This window comes from Xenopus laevis, chromosome 3L (assembly GCF_017654675.1).
Source record: "Xenopus laevis strain J_2021 chromosome 3L, Xenopus_laevis_v10.1, whole genome shotgun sequence".
In the NCBI taxonomy this organism is placed as follows: Eukaryota; Metazoa; Chordata; class Amphibia; order Anura; family Pipidae; genus Xenopus; species Xenopus laevis.
In genome coordinates, this window is record NC_054375.1 from 73,679,900 (window position 1) to 73,699,260 (window position 19,361).

Sequence of the window (19,361 nt, forward strand, 5' to 3'; positions counted from 1 at the left end):
TCAGAACTTAATATTAGGTCTAGGCATGAGTGACAGCCTGATCTTGTGATTGACCATATTCATTGTATTTAGTTTTGCCATTTAGACTAATATATGATACTCAAACGTTTTAGCAAAAGTGATGTGGTTTGAGAATATTTAGAGCATGATATTAAACTTATTTTAATTGTGATCATCTCTGAAACCTTCAAGCCACCGTCACCAGGTACAAATTTAAATGCATTAATACAAATTATTTGTTACAGTATAGTATTATCTCCAGGGATGCATTTCTGTCCTGTGCTTCTCGAGACTGTGAGCCCCTTTGTCAGTCGGTGCATGTGCAGTACAGTCTGCACATATGCAAATTGTTAGGAAGGGTGGTACTTCCTTTGCCCACTCAGCTATGACTATGGATTTAGCTACAATTCCAGGCCATTGGGTACCTTTATGTAAATATGATAATATAATCTCGCCGTAAAAAATCTTGTGATACATCCAAATTATGACAATGTATTTTTGTCTATATCAGAGAATATCTGGCCTTTGCAAATTTTACCCGATTCAGTGGAGGAGTGACCTGCGGGTCTCCTTGGGTTTCGGACCAACCCACACACAACTACTAGGAGTGGTTGCAGAATTGCAGAAGTAGTGGCTGTGCTTCCCTTTCCATTGAATGGGAAGTGACCTTGGGCAATCACTCCAGTTTTGTATAGCTCACCACCAGTAGTCAAAACCCTAGGCCTTATGGTGAAACAGGGTACCTCTACTTTAAAAAAGGCTGTACTTAGATGTGACAAATTGTGACTGAAGGCACACAGATCATTTTCTGTAGTGCAAACTGCCCCAAAGTACCAATATAAATAGGTCTTGGACTAAATATACTTTAGTGCACATTTTCTGGATGCTTCTCTACTGGCTGTAAAACTCTAGTGGAAAACCATCCAGGGTGCCTGCCTCTGACAGTACAAAGCCTAGATAAAATAATTTTTCTTTAACCATCTTTTTGCCAGGGCTAAGACTACACTCTAAAACTAAACTTGCATCCACCAGCACCTCAGAGTCTGCCTCTTTCCTGGTAAAGTACCTGTTCTGTATAAGCAATTCTGCACAGTGGAGTTGGTGGCTGCTGTGTCTGGCTGCATCATATCTGGTACCCAGGTTTCCCATTGGTGATCACCAAGTAGGATCATGCACACTGGAAGCAGATCAAGTTTTGAATTCCAGCATGCTTATTCCTGGTCCTTTGACAATAACTGCCTTTGCCAGTCACGATGGATGCAAATCCTGCTGTGCTGGTCTTTTTTTCAGACCAGGTATTGAGGAAGGGAGTAATATATGTGGGAGCTTTTTAAGTGAATTTAGAGGGACCTTTGTAGGTGAGCACTCCTTCAAAAGGGGTAGAGGGATTTTCTTGTCTTTTTAGATAAACTAGAAAAACTGACCTTTAAAGGGCACCTGTTTGGTAAAAATATTAACCCCAACCAATGGTGCAGGCTAATAGAGCACGCATTCCACATTGGGAGTAACAGAAGTTGCCCCCCACCAGCGCTAGGCCACCCACACTAGGAGGGAGCTCCCAGTACAAGCACCCATGTTTGGGCATGTGCATAATGATAGAATGCTGTGACTTGCTTATTATGCACATGCGCTTAATTTCAAAAGCACATTATGTGCATGCGCTATGTACAACATGGTTGCTCCCACCAGGAGCTCCCTCCCAGTGAGTGTGTCCTATTGCTGGTGGGGGACAATTTGTAAAAAAAAAAACTGTCACCCCCAACCGGAATAATAATATTTTTGCCCAGCAGGTGCCCTTTAAGAGAAATTGATTGTAATTTTTAAGGTGTATATGGTCAGCATAAACATTTTATGTCAATCAGAGCTGAGAAAAGTGCTCCTTGTTCATTCTCTTAAGCATTTTATTCATCAGAATTTTGCAATTGCAATAAAACTTTTAGAATTACTTTTTTTAGGTTCAGAATATGGCAAGCACCTAGCTAATAATGGCAAAGAAAAACAGACCACAATCTTTTCCCTATCTTTTAACTTTCTCGCTATTTTTTGAACTCTGTTCCCATATTCCTCCGTAAAGTCATTCATCAGAGGAAAACAACATTTTTATCACTTGTGTAGTGGAGTAATAAGATGATAAGGGAGAATATTAATTCAATAGCAGTTATCCATTCTGACAATGTTGTGGGTTATTTACTAAAACTGGATTTTTTTCTGGTCTGGTCTTTTGGAGCACAAATTTGAAAAAATAAACACTCAAATTTTTCGAGATTTATTACACCTCGATGCTGCACAAAACCTGAATCCGAGGTCATGTATAAGTCAATGGCATATGTCCTTATGTTAGGAATTTAATGCGACAAATGGAGAATCCTGTATAGAAGCAGCAATAACACAAATATACCTGAGAATTAATAGAGTCTCTGGTCCTCAGGTACTGGTAGTGAAGGATTCCCCATGGATTCCAGGAGAGGCTGATCCAGGCGGTGACAGAAAACGGCCCGGGGCTTACAGGGAAGTAAACTGTAGCGGGAAGGTAATTTCGACTGGAGATAAGTGGTCTTAATGATGACCTCTTCCTACAGGTACTTAGAGAAAGGGGACCTTCACCAGATGAACCTCTTGACGGGAAAGGATGAGGTTAATCCAAACAGCTGGAAAGACACTGATGGCTAGGTAAGTAACCCTGGACCATTGAGAACCTGGATAAGTATGCAGTCCCAGATTAAGAGCCAATGACTGATGTAAACCCCGCTCCACTTAGGTAGATAATATGCAGTCAATAAGGGATTATTCAGCAATTAACTAAACCAGGCAACAGAGACAATCATAGGATTAACAGCACAGTTTGTAGCAGGAATAAGTAATCTTGCAAGGAAGCAAACAAACATAGCACAGCTAGCAAGGGTTATTGGCACCTTCTTGACTAAGCTGATGAGGGATGCTCATGGAGCAAAACTGCGGGCATACTTCAGGGAGAACAAGTTATTTGTACAGCAAATTTACCAGCAAAATTAAAATAGTTTCTTTAGCTTTACTGTTATTTTATCTTTAGTACTTTCTTTAAGACACTCAAACTAATTTCTGACTGTTTTGCTTTTCATTAGACTCATCTAAAAGAATGATTTGTGCTGCAGAAAATGATACATTTATTTTTTTATAATACAGGTATGGGATCTGTTTTCCAAAAAAAACCTTATCCCGGAAGCTTCAAATTATGGAAAGGCCATTTCCCATAGATTCCATGTAATTCAAAAAATGATTTCCTTTTTACAATACACTTTACTTTATCCAAGCAAAGATATAATGAATCCTTATTGGAAGCAAAACCAGCCTTTTGGGTTTATTTAGGGGTTATTATTAGAGATGTCGCGAACTGTTCGCCGGCGAACTTGTTCGCGCGAACATCGGGTGTTCGCGCTCGCCGGAAGTTCGCGAACGTCGCGCGACGTTCGCCATTTTGGGTTCGCCATTGTTGGCGCTTTTTTTTGCCCTCTCACCCCAGACCAGCAGGTACATGGCAGCCAATCAGGAAGCTCTCCCCTGGACCACTCCCCTTCCCTATAAAAACCGAAGCCCTGCAGCGTTTTTTCACTCTGCCTGTGTGTGCTGAAGAGATAGTGTAGGGAGAGAGCTGCTGCCTGTTAGTGATTTCAGGGACAGTTGAAAGTTTGCTGGCTAGTAATCGTTTTGATACTGCTGTTATTGGAGGGACAGAAGTCTGCAGGGGTTTGAGGGACATTTAAGCTTAGGTAGCTTTGCTGGCTAGTAATCTACCTTCTACTGCAGTGCTCTGTATGTAGCTGCAGTGGGCAGCTGTCCTGCTTCTGATCTCATCTGCTGACTGCTGCAATAACAGTAGTCCTTGTAAGGACTGCTTTTATTTATTTTTTTGTTGTTTTACTACTACTACTACTACTACTATAAGAGCCCAGTGCTATTAGTCTAGCAGTGTTGGGGAGTGGGACTGGTGTGCTAATCTGCTGCTCCTAGTAGTTCAGCAGCACCAACTTTAATTTTTTTTTTTTAATATTCATTTTTTTTTATTTTACTTTTTTTATTTTACTACCGCTGTAGTAGTGTATAAGTTGACCTTTTAGGCATTATTTGCCCTGTAGGCATTATTTGCACACTGTTTTCTTCAACCCGCCATCTAGCTGTGTGACCTTGTTCACATTCTGTCTAAATATCCATAATATTACCGTCTCCAGAAAAAACACCGGAGTGACTTTTTTCAAGCAGCCATAATATATTTTACGTAATCCGTATCCACCGCTGTAGTAGTGTATACGTTGACCTTGTAGGCATTATTTGCACAGTGTTTTCTTCAACCCGCCATCTAGCTGTGTGAGCTTGTTCACATTTTGTCTAAATATTGATAATATTATCGTCTCTAGAAAAACCACTTGAGTTACTTTTTTTCAAGCAGCATTCATATATTTTACGTAATCCGTATCCACCGCTGTAGTAGTGTATACGTTGACCTTGTAGGCATTATTTGCACACTGTTTTCTTCAACCCGCCATCTAGCTGTGTGACCTTGTTCACATTCTGTCTAAATATCCATAATATTACCGTCTCCAGAAAAAACACCGGAGTGACTTTTTTCAAGCAGCCATAATATATTTTACGTAATCCGTATCCACCGCTGTAGTAGTGTATACGTTGACCTTGTAGGCATTATTTGCACACTGTTTTCTTCAACCCGCCATCTAGCTGTGTGACCTTGTTCACATTCTGTCTAAATATCCATAATATTACCGTCTCCAGAAAAAAACACCGGAGTGACTTTTTTCAAGCAGCATTCATATATTTTACGTAATCCGTATCCACCGCTGTAGTAGTGTATACGTTGACCTTGTAGGCATTATTTGCACAGTGTTTTCTTCAACCCGCCATCTAGCTGTGTGAGCTTGTTCACATTTTGTCTAAATATTGATAATATTATCGTCTCTAGAAAAACCACTTGAGTTACTTTTTTTCAAGCAGCATTCATATATTTTACGTAATCCGTATCCACCGCTGTAGTAGTGTATATGTTGACCTTGTAGGCATTATTTGCACACTGTTTTCTTCAACCCGCCATCTAGCTGTGTGACCTTGTTCACATTCTGTCTAAATATCCATAATATTACCGTCTCCAGAAAAAACACCGGAGTGACTTTTTTCAAGCAGCCATAATATATTTTACGTAATCCGTATCCACCGCTGTAGTAGTGTATACGTTGACCTTGTAGGCATTATTTGCACACTGTTTTCTTCAACCCGCCATCTAGCTGTGTGACCTTGTTCACATTCTGTCTAAATATCCATAATATTACCGTCTCCAGAAAAAACACCGGAGTGACTTTTTTCAAGCAGCCATAATATATTTTACGTAATCCGTATCCACCGCTGTAGTAGTGTATACGTTGACCTTGTAGGCATTATTTGCACACTGTTTTCTTCAACCCGCCATCTAGCTGTGTGACCTTGTTCACATTCTGTCTAAATATCCATAATATTACCGTCTCCAGAAAAAACACCGGAGTGACTTTTTTCAAGCAGCATTCATATATTTTACGTAATCCGTATCCACCGCTGTAGTAGTGTATACGTTGACCTTGTAGGCATTATTTGCACACTGTTTTCTTCAACCCGCCATCTAGCTGTGTGAGCTTGTTCACATTTTGTCTAAATATTGATAATATTATCGTCTCTAGAAAAACCACTTGAGTTACTTTTTTTCAAGCAGCATTCATATATTTTACGTAATCCGTATCCACCGCTGTAGTAGTGTATACGTTGACCTTGTAGGCATTATTTGCACACTGTTTTCTTCAACCCGCCATCTAGCTGTGTGACCTTGTTCACATTCTGTCTAAATATCCATAATATTACCGTCTCCAGAAAAAACACCGGAGTGACTTTTTTCAAGCAGCATTCATATATTTTACGTAATCCGTATCCACCGCTGTAGTAGTGTATACGTTGACCTTGTAGGCATTATTTGCACACTGTTTTCTTCAACCCACCATCTAGCTGTGTGAGCTTGTTCACATTTTGTCTAAATATTGATAATATTATCGTCTCTAGAAAAACCACTTGAGTTACTTTTTTTCAAGCAGCATTCATATATTTTACGTAATCCGTATCCACCGCTGTAGTAGTGTATACGTTGACCTTGTAGGCATTATTTGCACAGTGTTTTCTTCAACCCGCCATCTAGCTGTGTGAGCTTGTTCACATTTTGTCTAAATATTGATAATATTATCGTCTCTAGAAAAACCACTTGAGTTACTTTTTTTCAAGCAGTATTCATATATTTTACGTAATCCGTATCCACCGCTGTAGTAGTGTATACGTTGACCTTGTAGGCATTATTTGCACACTGTTTTCTTCAACCCGCCATCTAGCTGTGTGTATTATCGTTTCCAGAAAAACCAACTGAGTTTTTGTTGTTGTTGTTGTTTTTTTAAAAATAATGCCAGGCAAAGGCAGGCCGCCACGCAGAGGCCGTGCTAGGGGCCATGCTGCTATGCAATCCTGTGGCCCTAGCAAATTGCCCAGTTTTAAAAAGCCAATGACCCTGAACTCCCAAAATGCTGAAGAGGTAGTTGACTGGCTTACACAGCACACCCCATCCTCTACCGTTTCTAACTTTACCACAACATCCTCCTCATCCTCCACTGCTATGGCCACCCCACGTAACACTTCCTCCACCACCGGTGCCCCTTCTTCACTGGGGTCAGAGGAGTTATTTTCCCATGAGTTTCTTGAACTGAGTAATGCGCAACCATTATTGCCAGAAGAAGATGAAGGAGATGAGGACCTTACACCAGATTTAATTCTGGCAGAGAACACGATAGAGATGGACATAATGAGTGATGAGGAGGAGGTCCCCGCTGCTGCTTCCTTCTGTGATGTGTCAGAAGAAATTGATGCATCTGAGGAGAATGATGATGAGGAGATTGATGTTTTGTGGGTGCCTAGTAGAAGAGAGCAAGAGGAGGGTAGTTCAGATGGAGAGACGGAGAGTCAGAGAGGCAGTAGGAGAATAAGACTTAGAAGAAGCAGGGAGGACAGCCCGCAGGGATCAGTAGGGCAACAACATGTATCGGCACCTGTGTTCAGCCGGCCAACGCACCCGCCATTGCCGCCAATACCGCCAACTCCGCCAACTTCTACTGTTACCGCCAGATCGCACACTTCCAAAAAGTCAGCAGTGTGGGATTTTTTTAATGTGTGTGCCTCTGACAAAAGCATTGTAATTTGCAATGAGTGCAGTCAGAAACTGAGCCTTGGTAAGCCCAACAGCCACATAGGTACAACTTCTATGCGAAGGCACATGAGCGGCAAGCACAAAGCACTTTGGGAGCAACACCTCAAAGGCAACAGGCAAACTAAAAGCCACACTCCTTCTGGTCCAGCATCTTACTGCTCTACCTCTGCTCTCCTTGACCCGTCTGAACCACCCTCCACTCCGCCTTCCACCTTGACCACCTGTTCCCATTCCCAGTCATCTGCCACCAGCCAAGTTTCTGTGAAGGCCATGTTTGAGCGTAAGAAGCCAATGTCTGACTGTCACCCCCTTGCCCGGCGTCTGACAGCTGGCTTGTCTGCACTCTTAGCCCGCCAGCTTTTACCATACCAGCTGGTGGACTCTGAGGCCTTCCGCAAATTTGTAGCAATTGGGACACCGCAGTGGAAGGTACCCAGCCGCAATTTTTTTTCTAAAAAGGGAATACCACACCTGTACCAACATGTGCAGAGCCAAGTTACCGCATCTCTGTCACTTAGTGTTGGGCCAAAGGTCCATATGACTACTGACGCATGGTCCTCCAAGCATGGTCAGGGCAGGTATGTCACCTACACTGCCCACTGGGTGAACTTGGTAATGGCTGGGAAGCAGGGAATGGGTAGCTCAACAACAACAGTGGAGTTGGTGTCACCGCCACGGATTGCACGCGGTTCTGCCACCACCTCTACTCCTCCATCGCTCTCTACCTCGTCTTCTTCTTCTTCTTACTCTGCTGCTGGGTCCTCCTTCTCCTCCTCCACACCTGTGCACCCCCAGCTCCCCCTAGGCTATTCGACGTGCCAGGTACGCCGTTGTCACGCTGTCTTGGGGATGACGTGCCTGGAAAGCAAAAACCATACCGGATCTGTACTCCTGTCATCTCTGCAGTCACAGGCCGATCGGTGGCTGACCCCACACCAACTGCAGATCGGAAAAGTGGTGTGTGACAATGGAAGCAATCTGTTGGCAGCGTTGAGACTAGGCAATTTAACACATGTGCCCTGCATGGCACATGTGTTAAATTTAATAGTCCAACGTTTTGTCTCCAAGTACCCAGGATTCCAGGACGTTCTCACCCAGTCCAGAAAGGTGTCGGCCCATTTCAGACGTTCCTACACAGCCATGGCACGCCTTGCTGACATTCAGCAGCGCTACAACATGCCAGTCAGGCGTTTGATTTCTGACAGCCAGACTCGCTGGAATTCAACGCTCCTTATGTTGGAACGTCTGCTGCAACAACAAAGGGCCGTCAACGAGTACCTTTTTGAACTGGGTGGTAGGACTGGATCTGCACAGCTGGGGATTTTTTTCCCCCGTTACTGGGTGCTTATGCGCGATGCCTGCAGGCTCATGCGACCTTTTGAAGAGGTGACAAATATGGTCAGTCGCACCGAAGGCACCATCAGCGACCTAATACCCTTCGCTTTCTTCCTGGAGCGTGCCGTGCGACGAGTGACAGATGAGGCTGTAGACCAGCGTGACGAGGAGCTGGAAGCGCACGATTTCTGGTCGGAATCACCAGAACGAACCCAGGCACCTGCTGCAACGCAGGGAGAGGTGCCAGAAGTGGAGTCAGAGGAGGAAGGTGGCTTTGTGGAGGAGGAGGAGGAGGACCAACAGGAGCAGGCTTCCCAGGGGGCTAGTGGTGACCTTTTGGGGACCCCTGGTCTTGTACGTGGCTGGGGGGAGGAGACCGTGGATGATGCAGTCCTTGATAATGAGGAAGCGGAGATGGATAGCTCTGCATCCAACCTTGTGAGAATGGGGTCTTTCATGCTGTCATGCCTGTTGAAGGACCCCCGTATCAAGAGGCTTAAGGAGAAGGACCTGTACTGGGTCGCAACGCTACTAGACCCTCGGTACAAGCATAAAGTGTCAGAAATGTTACCAACATACCACAAGTCCGAAAAGATGCGGCATTTACAAACCAGCCTGCAAAACATGTTGTACAATGCTTTTAAGGGTGATGTCACTTCAGGAACTCATCAACATTCCAGGGGCAGAGGTGCCAGTAATCCTGCCACGAGCACACCTGCAAGGACAAAGCCCTTTGGCCAGTCTGTAACGTCAGACATGCAAATGTTTTTCTGTCCAAGGCAGCGCCACAACCCTTCTGGATCCACCCTCAAAGAACGCCTCGACCGGCAGGTAGCGGACTACCTGGCATTAACTGCAGATATCGACACTCTGAGGAGCGATGAACCCCTGGACTACTGGGTGCGCAGGCTTGATCTGTGGCCAGAGCTGTCACAATTTGCCATGAACCTCTTGTCTTGCCCAGCCTCAAGTGTGCTCTCAGAAAGGACCTTCAGTGCAGCAGGAGGGATTGTAACTGAGAAGAGAACTCGCCTAGGTCACAAAAGTGTCGATTACCTGACCTTTATTAAAATGAATGAGGGGTGGATCTCGGAGGGTTACTGCACGCCGGAAGACTTGTTCTGACTTCTATGCAGCTGTCCTTCTCTTCAAGCCTCATGACTCCACACACAGCTGTCCTTTAGCGTCCTCCTCCTCCCTCCGCCACCGTTACAAACTAGGGTGCAAACCCTACTGGTTTAATTTTTTCTGGCCTCTGTGCTTCAGTGGCTGCAACCAAAAAAACTGGGCAAACAATGTCTACAAGGTCAACGTATGGCAAAAATGACTATTTTCAGCATTTATATGGCATATTTTTTCTGGCAACTGTGCTTCAGTGGCTGCGTCCAAAAAAATGCATATTTTCTGCATTTATATGGCATAATTTTTCTGGCCTCTGTGCTTCAGTGGCTGCAACCAAAAAAATGCATATTTTCAGCATTTATATGGCATAATTTTTCTGGCAACTGTGCTTCAGTGGCTGCGACCAAAAAAATGCATATTTTCAGCATTTATATGGCATAATTTTTCTGGCCTCTGTGCTTCAGTGGCTGCAACCAAAAAATTTATATTTTCAGCATTTATATGGCATAATTTTTCTGGCAACTGTGCTTCAGTGGCTGCGACCAAAAAAATGCATATTTTCTGCATTTATATGGCATAATTTTTCTGGCAACTGTGCTTCAGTGGCTGCGACCAAAAAAATGACTATTTTCAGCATTTATATGGCATATTTTTTCTGGCCTCTGTGCTTCAGTGGCTGCGGCCAAAAAAACTGGGCAAACAATGCCTACAAGGTCGAGTATAACAGTGCTTTATTAGCAGGTTCATGCAGCCATTACTGTCATGAATCGGCACCCAGAATCCAGAACCAATGCTAGGCTCCCTGTTATCGGCTCTTACTTCTGCCTTTAACAGCCGCCTTTCACCTTGGGAGGAGCCCTCGGCTAATTGGATGCTGCCAGGTCGAGCAGAGGGGCACGTTCGTAAAGCAAAGTCTTTTGGGCAGACGGTCACAGTTCAAGGAACAGACGAAAGCGTAGTCAAACAGGCCGAGTCAGTGCGGGCAGAATACAAGAGGGTAACTGTAATAAACAGCAACAATTAAACAGTATGCATCTTAAAGCAATATTATGCATTATTCACATCACATAGTCCTTGATCCATGCAGGTAGTTTTCTGATTCTCTCAGTATGCCTTATGTGTTCACTTTCTTCAGGTCTATTGCAGTTGGCATCAGGAGTAGGAAAATGTCCTTCATCAAATGGAGCTTCTCCAAAGTCATTCCTAACAGGAGGAAGATGACTTGCATTCCATATGCATCCATCAGACAGTTCATATGTGTATGGTCCTCTCTGGCGTCTCACTTCAAGTGGTTTAGTAAATTTAGATTGTCCTCGTTTCAGTATTCCTGGTTTCTTAATTCTAAAGATCCAGGCTGAAAATGCACTTCTCTTGCACCACGTTTTCTGTCCATAAAAGCCTTGCATTTGGCTTATTGACGTTTCACAATGTCAGCAGTAGACGATTTTGTAAGGCACAGTATTTTGTGGAAGTTTGATGTCTGCAACATATAACTTAGTGCGCATCTGTCTTCCATGTTATAATTCAGCTGGAGATGATTGGGTTGTTGCATGGCGTGTTGCTCTGTAGTTATGTAGGAACTCTGTTGTAAATACTTTCCAAGATTTCCCAGTAAGATCTGCTGTCTGTAGTGTTTCTTTCAGACTTCTGTTGAATAGCTTGATTTCGCCATTTGCTTGTGGGTAATACACTGAAGATTTCCTATGCACAATATTTCTCTCTCTCAGGAAGAATTCAAACTCAGATGAGACAAACTATGGTGGGTTGTCTGATATTAACTCGTTTGGATTACCTTCTCTGCTGAAGTCTGCAGACAGAAATGTTATTACTGTAGCTGATGTTATATGAGAAACAAATGGCCATTTACTGTGATAGTCTATCAAGGTTATAGCAAATCTACAGTATATAGGAGCATCTGTAAAAGGACCGACATATCAATAGCAAGTTTTTCCCATGCTGAATCAGGAAATGGTACTGGCTGAAGTGGTAGTGTATGTGTGATAGCTGTTTTGTCATGATTCTGACAAGTAACACAAGAATGATTGGCAGTTACCAAATCGGCATCCATTGCTGGCCACCAGTATAGTTCTCGTAATCTTTGTTTGTAAGTACAATTCCTTGATGACTCTCATGTGCAAGTTGTATGAGCTTTTTCAACAGTTGAATACTTACGCGCTGTCTCTGTAAGTGTTCTGGATGCAAATGCAACAGTTTTCTCTGTATAATCAACATGGATATGTGTGAGAACTGCACTAACACCATATTCTGAAGCATCTGTAGTAACCATAGTGGGTAGTGCAGGATCAAATAAAGCTAGCGCTGAACTGTTCACAATTAACTGTTTCACTTTTTCGAAGCTATGTTGAGCAGTCTTTGACCAAACCAGGCTTAAAGTTCCACGTAGTAGTGCTCTAAGTGGCTCCGCAACTGAAGCATAGTTGGGAATAAACTTAGAATATCATGAAGTAAGACCTAAGAAAGCTTGTAAGGTCTGAAAATCAGATGGAGTAGGTACATGTGTAACATCGTTGACAAGGTCAGGGTCAAGCAGTTATCCATCTTGTGAAATGATATGACCCAGAAATGACAGCTGAGTTTGTCTGAAGTGGCATTTGGAAAGATTCAGTTTCACTCCTGCAGAATCAAGGCATTTCAGAACATTTTTTAGACAATTATATAATCCAAGTAACATTGTACACCAGGAATGCCATAGAGTATGGAAGACATCAGTCTTTGAAAACAACTTGGTGCTGAAGCCAGTCCATAAGGTACTGCTTGACCTAAACAAACCATCATGGGTGATAAATGCAGTGAGGTCTATGCTTTCCTCATGCAGTAATACTTGATTATAAGCACTTTGAAGATCCAGGGTAGAAAAGAATTTTGCTCCTCAGAGTTCTAAAAATATTTCCTCTATGTGTGGCAAGGAATGATTATCCATAACAAATGCTTTATTAGGTTCATGGAGATCAACACACAATTGAATACCTCCAGTTTTCTTCATTGTTACAACAATTGGTGAAACCCATTTGTAGGATTCTGATTTTTCAATCACATCTTGCTCTACCAGTTTCTTTAGTTCCTGTGAGACAGTCTCCCTTATAGAGTAGGGCAATCGTCTCAATTTCTGGCGTACTGGTTTTAAATCTGGTCTCAATTTAACTTTGTGTACAACCCAGTGAAGTGTTGCTTTGTGGGGAAATTTTAGACACTGGCTGTGTGGCAGGCACTGGTGCTGTAGTAATAAGACCATCAACTAATTGTAGGTTAAATGCAGCAAAGAGATCCCTTTCAAGTATAGCAGTGCCCTTATTCACAATGTAAAAAGTCACATTTTGCAGTATTTGATTCAAATTGTACAGTCACTGGCAAGCAACCAAGCACAAGGATTGGATCCTTTAAGTAACTTACCAGTCTCAGGGCAGGTGCAACAAGTGGATCTTTTGCAAAGTATTTCAAGAAAACATCCTTTGGTAGTATAAAAACAGCTGAACCTGTATCAAGCATCAGGATAATGGAGTGTCCCTTGTCAGCAGAAGCAGTATTGACATTGACAGTGCACATAACTTGTTTGTAATATATGTGTCAGCTTTATCCACACTTAATACTGTGGCATTTGTAGTAGTGACTTCATGAACATCTTTAGCAGAACTATGGCAGATCTTAGCAAAATGTCCTACTTTTTTGCATTTGCGGCACTGTACATCTTTTACAGGACATATAGCATAATTTGCAGTGTGTTGTGTTGAACCACAACAAAAGCAGTATTTTTTATTTGTATTTGCTGCAAGGTTTCCTTGTATTTTGACTGTGACTGTGCATTATTAGGCCACAGTGCTGAATTCACAGTCTGTACATTCACAGCGGTTCCCTGAGAGTTTTAGCCTCTGTCACTGTTGTTTCAATTTGGCTAGCAACTGTAATAGCCTTTGCAAGGGTTAAATCTCGCTCTAGGAGCAGTCTCTCTCTAATTCAAGGTGAGTTTGTTTTTTCCAATATTTGGTCTCTTCTATCATCTGTTAGATTCCCAAAGTCACAGGTAACAACCATCTCTCTCAAAGCTACTACAAATTGTTCTGTGGATTCGCCATTATGCTGTCCACGTTGACGGAATTTATATCTTTCAGCAACCACATTTACTCTTGGCATGAAAAAGTTCTTTATAGCAGTAAGTGCAGTTTCATAAGTCTCATCAGGTAATAGTAATGTATATAATATACTCTGTCCATCTGTTTCGAGGCAGTGAATAAGTAAAGCATGCTTTCCAGCAACAGAAATCTCCCCTTGGTCAGCAGCAATAATGTAATTTTCAAACATACGGATACAAGCAGTAAAAGGTATGGTAGGCTCACCACGGTTTGGGAGAAAAGGTGCAGGCTACTGCAGAGGTAGAAGAGACATCTCGTTGCCAATTTTTTGGTAGCCGAGGATGAGTAGAGTATAACAGTGCTTTATTAGCAGGTTCATGCAGCCATTAAACAGTAACTTCCAACTCTATCACTCTTAAGCAGTATAGAAAGTACTATGTATACACATTATAACTCATGTACCCAGTGACACCTACAGGCCCTTTTTTATAAACACCACACCCAGGTCCCGAGCATTCTGGATAACAGGTCCCATACCTGTGCATAAGAGCCATAAATTGCCTATTAATTATAACCTTATAAACAGTGCTTATTGATATCATCAGTTATAATTGGTGCTTAGTAATGTAATTACTGTCAAATGACACATTATACTTGCCCTTTGGAAATCTAGCATTTTTAAGATTATGGCTGCAGCACTTACCTCCTCTCTGCTTGTATAAAAAGCTACCTGCTGTTCTAGTCTTCTTATTCTTTATATAAATTTCTGGCTTGAAGGAGGTAGTTACTGGAGCCAAAGAGCTACCTGCAATACCACATTTTTTGTCTACCTTGATCTGTTGTTTTTGTGCTAAAACAAATTCCGAAACTTGAATGTTTAAGATCTATTAAGCACAAAAAAAACTCGAAAAAGCATGAATGCAAAAAATTGGCATCTCAAAGTTGGTGAGTTCATGTAGAAGTCAGTAAGAGTTGCCCTAGCAAATTTCAAATGATTTTTTTTAAATTCGAGTTTTTAGAGTTTGAGGGGTTTTTTTCATGTTTTTAAGCAATCTAGATTTAAGATGACTTCTTATGATATAACATTTCTCGTTATAGTCTAGACCTAATTATGAAAGCAGTGTCTCCTGAATACTAAAGGGCATTGCAGCTAATGTTACTCACAGTTAAATGAGTCTTAACAAACATTGGATCAGATTCAATTAAATGAGATAAAGATTTATCACGTGACAAGTCATGGACAAGATTCAATTTGAGATGCAATTCAATTCAGAAAAATGTATCTCACAGTTTATCACCTGAAAACTCTACGAAAACGTTTTCCTCCTCAAATTGAATCTCATCCATGGATTTTTATGTGATAAAATTGGAGAAAACTTTTTCTCACTGAATTGAATCTGGCCCAAATGAACGGTAATAACTGGTAACTACCACATTTCTCTTTTTCTAGAATAGACATCCAGAACTGTTTGCTGGAAAGTTTGTTTTAAGGAATAAAACTTGTTTTTAAAACTTCATAAGCAATACTTTAAATTATACACCATATAAACTGTAGAAATACCTGTAACAATTACCTGAACATTTCATAAATCAATGTAATTATTCAATTTCAGAATTCGAAAAATGAAGCAGTAAGACATTTCAGTCTGCATCAATACTGCCTTTTTGGTTACTCTGTCATTCAAAACAAAAGCATGTGTAACACATTTTTATGATCTGACATGTTGGGTCACTAAATTGCTTGCAAGACCTATAATTTTATTGTATGCCAAAGAAAAGCAACTAAGCAAAGTTAATTTTACTAATTATACTGTAATACATTTCTTTTATTTGGAAGGTCAAACTATAGCTGCCTCTTGAATTTATATTCTGAACAGAATTATATTTTACAGTGAAAAAATCAACTTAGTATAAAGAATAGGCCTTAAAATATGCATTCATCTGTCTTAGAATAGCTTTTCATTTTTTTCTAGAGTACACGTTAAACAAAGGCTTGAAAAAGGTGATTACTTTGATAGGAGAAATAATTTTTGCAAAGGTAGCAACATAACAGGGCTTGTTCCCCAAATATATTTTTATTTAGATTTTTGGCAGTGCATTTATTAGACTTTACATATCCCCATTCTGGTCCATATTTGCAGTAAAATGATTTTATATTAATTAAAAATAATTTTGACTGATATAAAGCAATTTACATGAAAAATGGTGGCATTTTGCTTATGAATGGGCAATAACCTTAGATGAGCATAGACATTTTAGGCAGGATACTAACTATAAAATGGGGAAGGAAGTAATATGTTGGCACAGTTATACAATACTGCAGTACAGATGTAGCAACCTGTCTTAACATTAAGCGGCCAATTAATTAAACCTCAATTATTTATGGTCAAGGTTTTATGGGTGAAAATTTGAATTTTTCGTGGAATTTTTTTTTTGAGATTTATCATACCCCAAAGCTGCTAAAAATCCAAAAATACACCATCTCAAACCTGTCAAGATCATGTAGAAGTTAATGACAGATGTCCCCGAAGTTGTTTCTTAACATCATGATCTGTGCTGGATAACCCGAAAAATTCAGGGTTTTTGGACGATAATCAGAAAAAGTAGAGCAGCAAAGAGTTTTCAGAGTGTCAATCATATGATACAAATTGACACTTGATTTTGTGATGTTTTGTAGCTCAAATTTTTAAAAAAAAATCTAATTATTGATAAATGAATTAAAATAGTGGAAGGGAGTTTGGTCAGATTTGTTTTTATAAAAAAATTCAATGAGTTTTAGTAAATGTGCTTCTAAGGGGCTTACAATGTGTGGGATCCAGATAAAGCTTCCTCTGTATATTCAGAGCATAGTAATAAACTTTTAGAACAAAATACAGGTAATGATCTGACTGTACTAAAAACACATTAAAAGAGAGATGTACAACATTTAGCTTTTTAGTAAGTTAAAATAATGCTCTAAAATTCAATGTCACCCTGTCATGTCTAGCGATGGGCAAATTTGACCCGTTTAATTTCGCCAGAAAAGTCACCGCTGGCGAAATGTCGCCGACGCCCATTAAAGTCTATGGGCATCAAAAAATTTTGGCAACATTTTTTTGACGCACGTCTTTTTTTTTTTTGACGTATGGCACGTATGGGCATCATTTCCGAGGCGAACAAGGCGAAAAAATTCGCCCATCCCTGGTCATGTCAGATATCTTCTCGATTATACTCTATTTTAAATAATTGCAAATTATTATACTGTTTAAAATGATTTCCCTTTTCTCTGTAACAGTACACTGCATTTAATGGTAACTAAGTCTAAATGATTTTTAGCAGACTTCGGGGCACATTTACTTAGGGTCGAATATCGAGGGTTAATTAACCCTCAATATTCGACCGTCTAAGATCCTTCAACTTCAAATATCGAAGTCGAAGGATTTACCGGATTTCCTTCATTCGTACGATTGAAGGAAAAATCGTTTGATCGAACGATTTAATCCTTCGAATTGAACGATTAGAAGGATTTTAATCCATCGATCAAACGATTTTCCTAAGATAGAAAAAACCTAGGAAAGCCTATGGGGACCTTCCCCATAGGCTAACATTGATGCTCGGTAGGTTTTAGGTGGCGAAGTAGGGGGTCGAAGTTTTTTTTAAAGAGACAGTACTTCGACTATTGAATGGTCGAATAGTCAAACGATTTTTTTTTTCCGAAATCGTAGTCGAAGGTCGAAGTAGCCAATTCGATGGTCGAAGTAGCCAAAAAAATACTTCGAAATTCTAAGTATTTTTTATTCTATTCCTTCACTCGAGCTAAGTAAATGTGCCCCTTAAAGTAATCGAAATCTGGAAACCCCAGGTTCTGAGCATTACAGATAATAGATCCTATACCTGCACTATGAATTTATAAAGCTGCACAAATGTGTGACATTTAAGCGAAGGAATTAAATTATGCATTCTTGATACAAATAGTGGATGCCTGGCTTTATGTCTCTGGTGGATAACCTCCCAATAATATAGCTGCTGTTTCACATGTAGAAACCAGATCACATTCACAGAACTCTCTAGGTAGGGGAGGATTTTTATTGTAGAAATTGTTGGTGCATTGTCTTTTTAAACTTGCCCCCTAGTAAAAAGCAACAGTTCAAAATATCACTTCTAAATAAAAAGTACTTAAAAGCAAAAAAGAGACCCTTTAAAATGCTATTTAGAATATCAAGAAAATAACACAAGAGTTCAACAAAGAACTGGAAGATCTATAATTCATATATATATATATATATATATATATTTCATAGATTAGCAAATTATATTGCCAAATAGAAAGACAGTGGTAGAAATATATAAGATAAATATTTCTGTACAAGAAGTGAAATAAAACAGTTGACTGAAAGAGGAGAGAGAGCATTTATTTTTTACACCATACTGTACACTGCCATTTTCCAGGTTCCAAGCAAATAAGTAGCAAGTAAAAAAATATGAAAATTATTAATGGGTTAAAGGGATATGCAGGAAACATTTAATAATCATTTTGCTTAGCTTCAGCTCACCTTTTAGATTTTTTCCTTTCTTCATCCTACCGTATACGTAGGTGCTATAGGCTCAAAGTGTGTCCCTGTGGCAATTCAGAAAGTGGCCCCTTTTATCTCTTCCTGTGTATATCCACTGCACATCACCAAACAGAGGGGTCCTACAAGACACAGAGTATAACTTTGCTCACCCGGTCAAACAAGAGGGCACATGTATAAAACCTATGCACCAACTGGGAAAGGATTGGTACTCCTCAGCTCTGCCACTCTATTTGAAGGCAAGTGTCTGGCAGCAGAGTGGGGACATGTTAAACATTTTCCCCCATGTAGGCACCTGAAGGGTTGCCCCCTTAATATTGCCGCCCTAGTAACAGGCGATTTTATGTCTATATTGTAAATACAGCCCTGGAAAAATAGCTCTGCCTTAAATAATTTAAATTGAACTACCAATGTTATAAAATAATGCAGAAAATTAAAATATTTCCTTTCAGTTTATTTAAAGTGGTCTAAAATCTACAATAAAACATTTGTCTGTGTTTATGTAAATGTCCCTAAGCAACCATGGCTTTCTTGTGAAACTCAATCATTAGATTTTATTAGGAAATTAAATGAAGATCAAAAGTGCTTCAGTGATACATATGTATTAATCTCTAGCTAAAGTAGTTAATCTTGCCCCATGCTAATTGTGCCAATTTGCATAGGAATTATGTCCTGAAAATCTGACTTGTTTGCTGGCCTTTAGCGTTATATGAATATGTTTTTATATTACAACAGACAGTACTGCTAATGGTTCATATATTAAGATATCTTTTTTTTTTTTTTGCAAAAGCTCTAACTTCTAAATACGGTTGAGACACGCACACAGAAAAATAATCACTGGTTCTTTCTAGTATACAGATCCTCTACAAAATGCTTTGCTGACACTTCCAACTGTTTTGTGATAAAGTGTTAACTACATGCAGATTTAGTGAAAATTGTCAGCACAGTTTGAAGGGAATTAAGTGCACAACACCCATTAATGTTAATGGGATTTGCATGTCTAATTCCTCA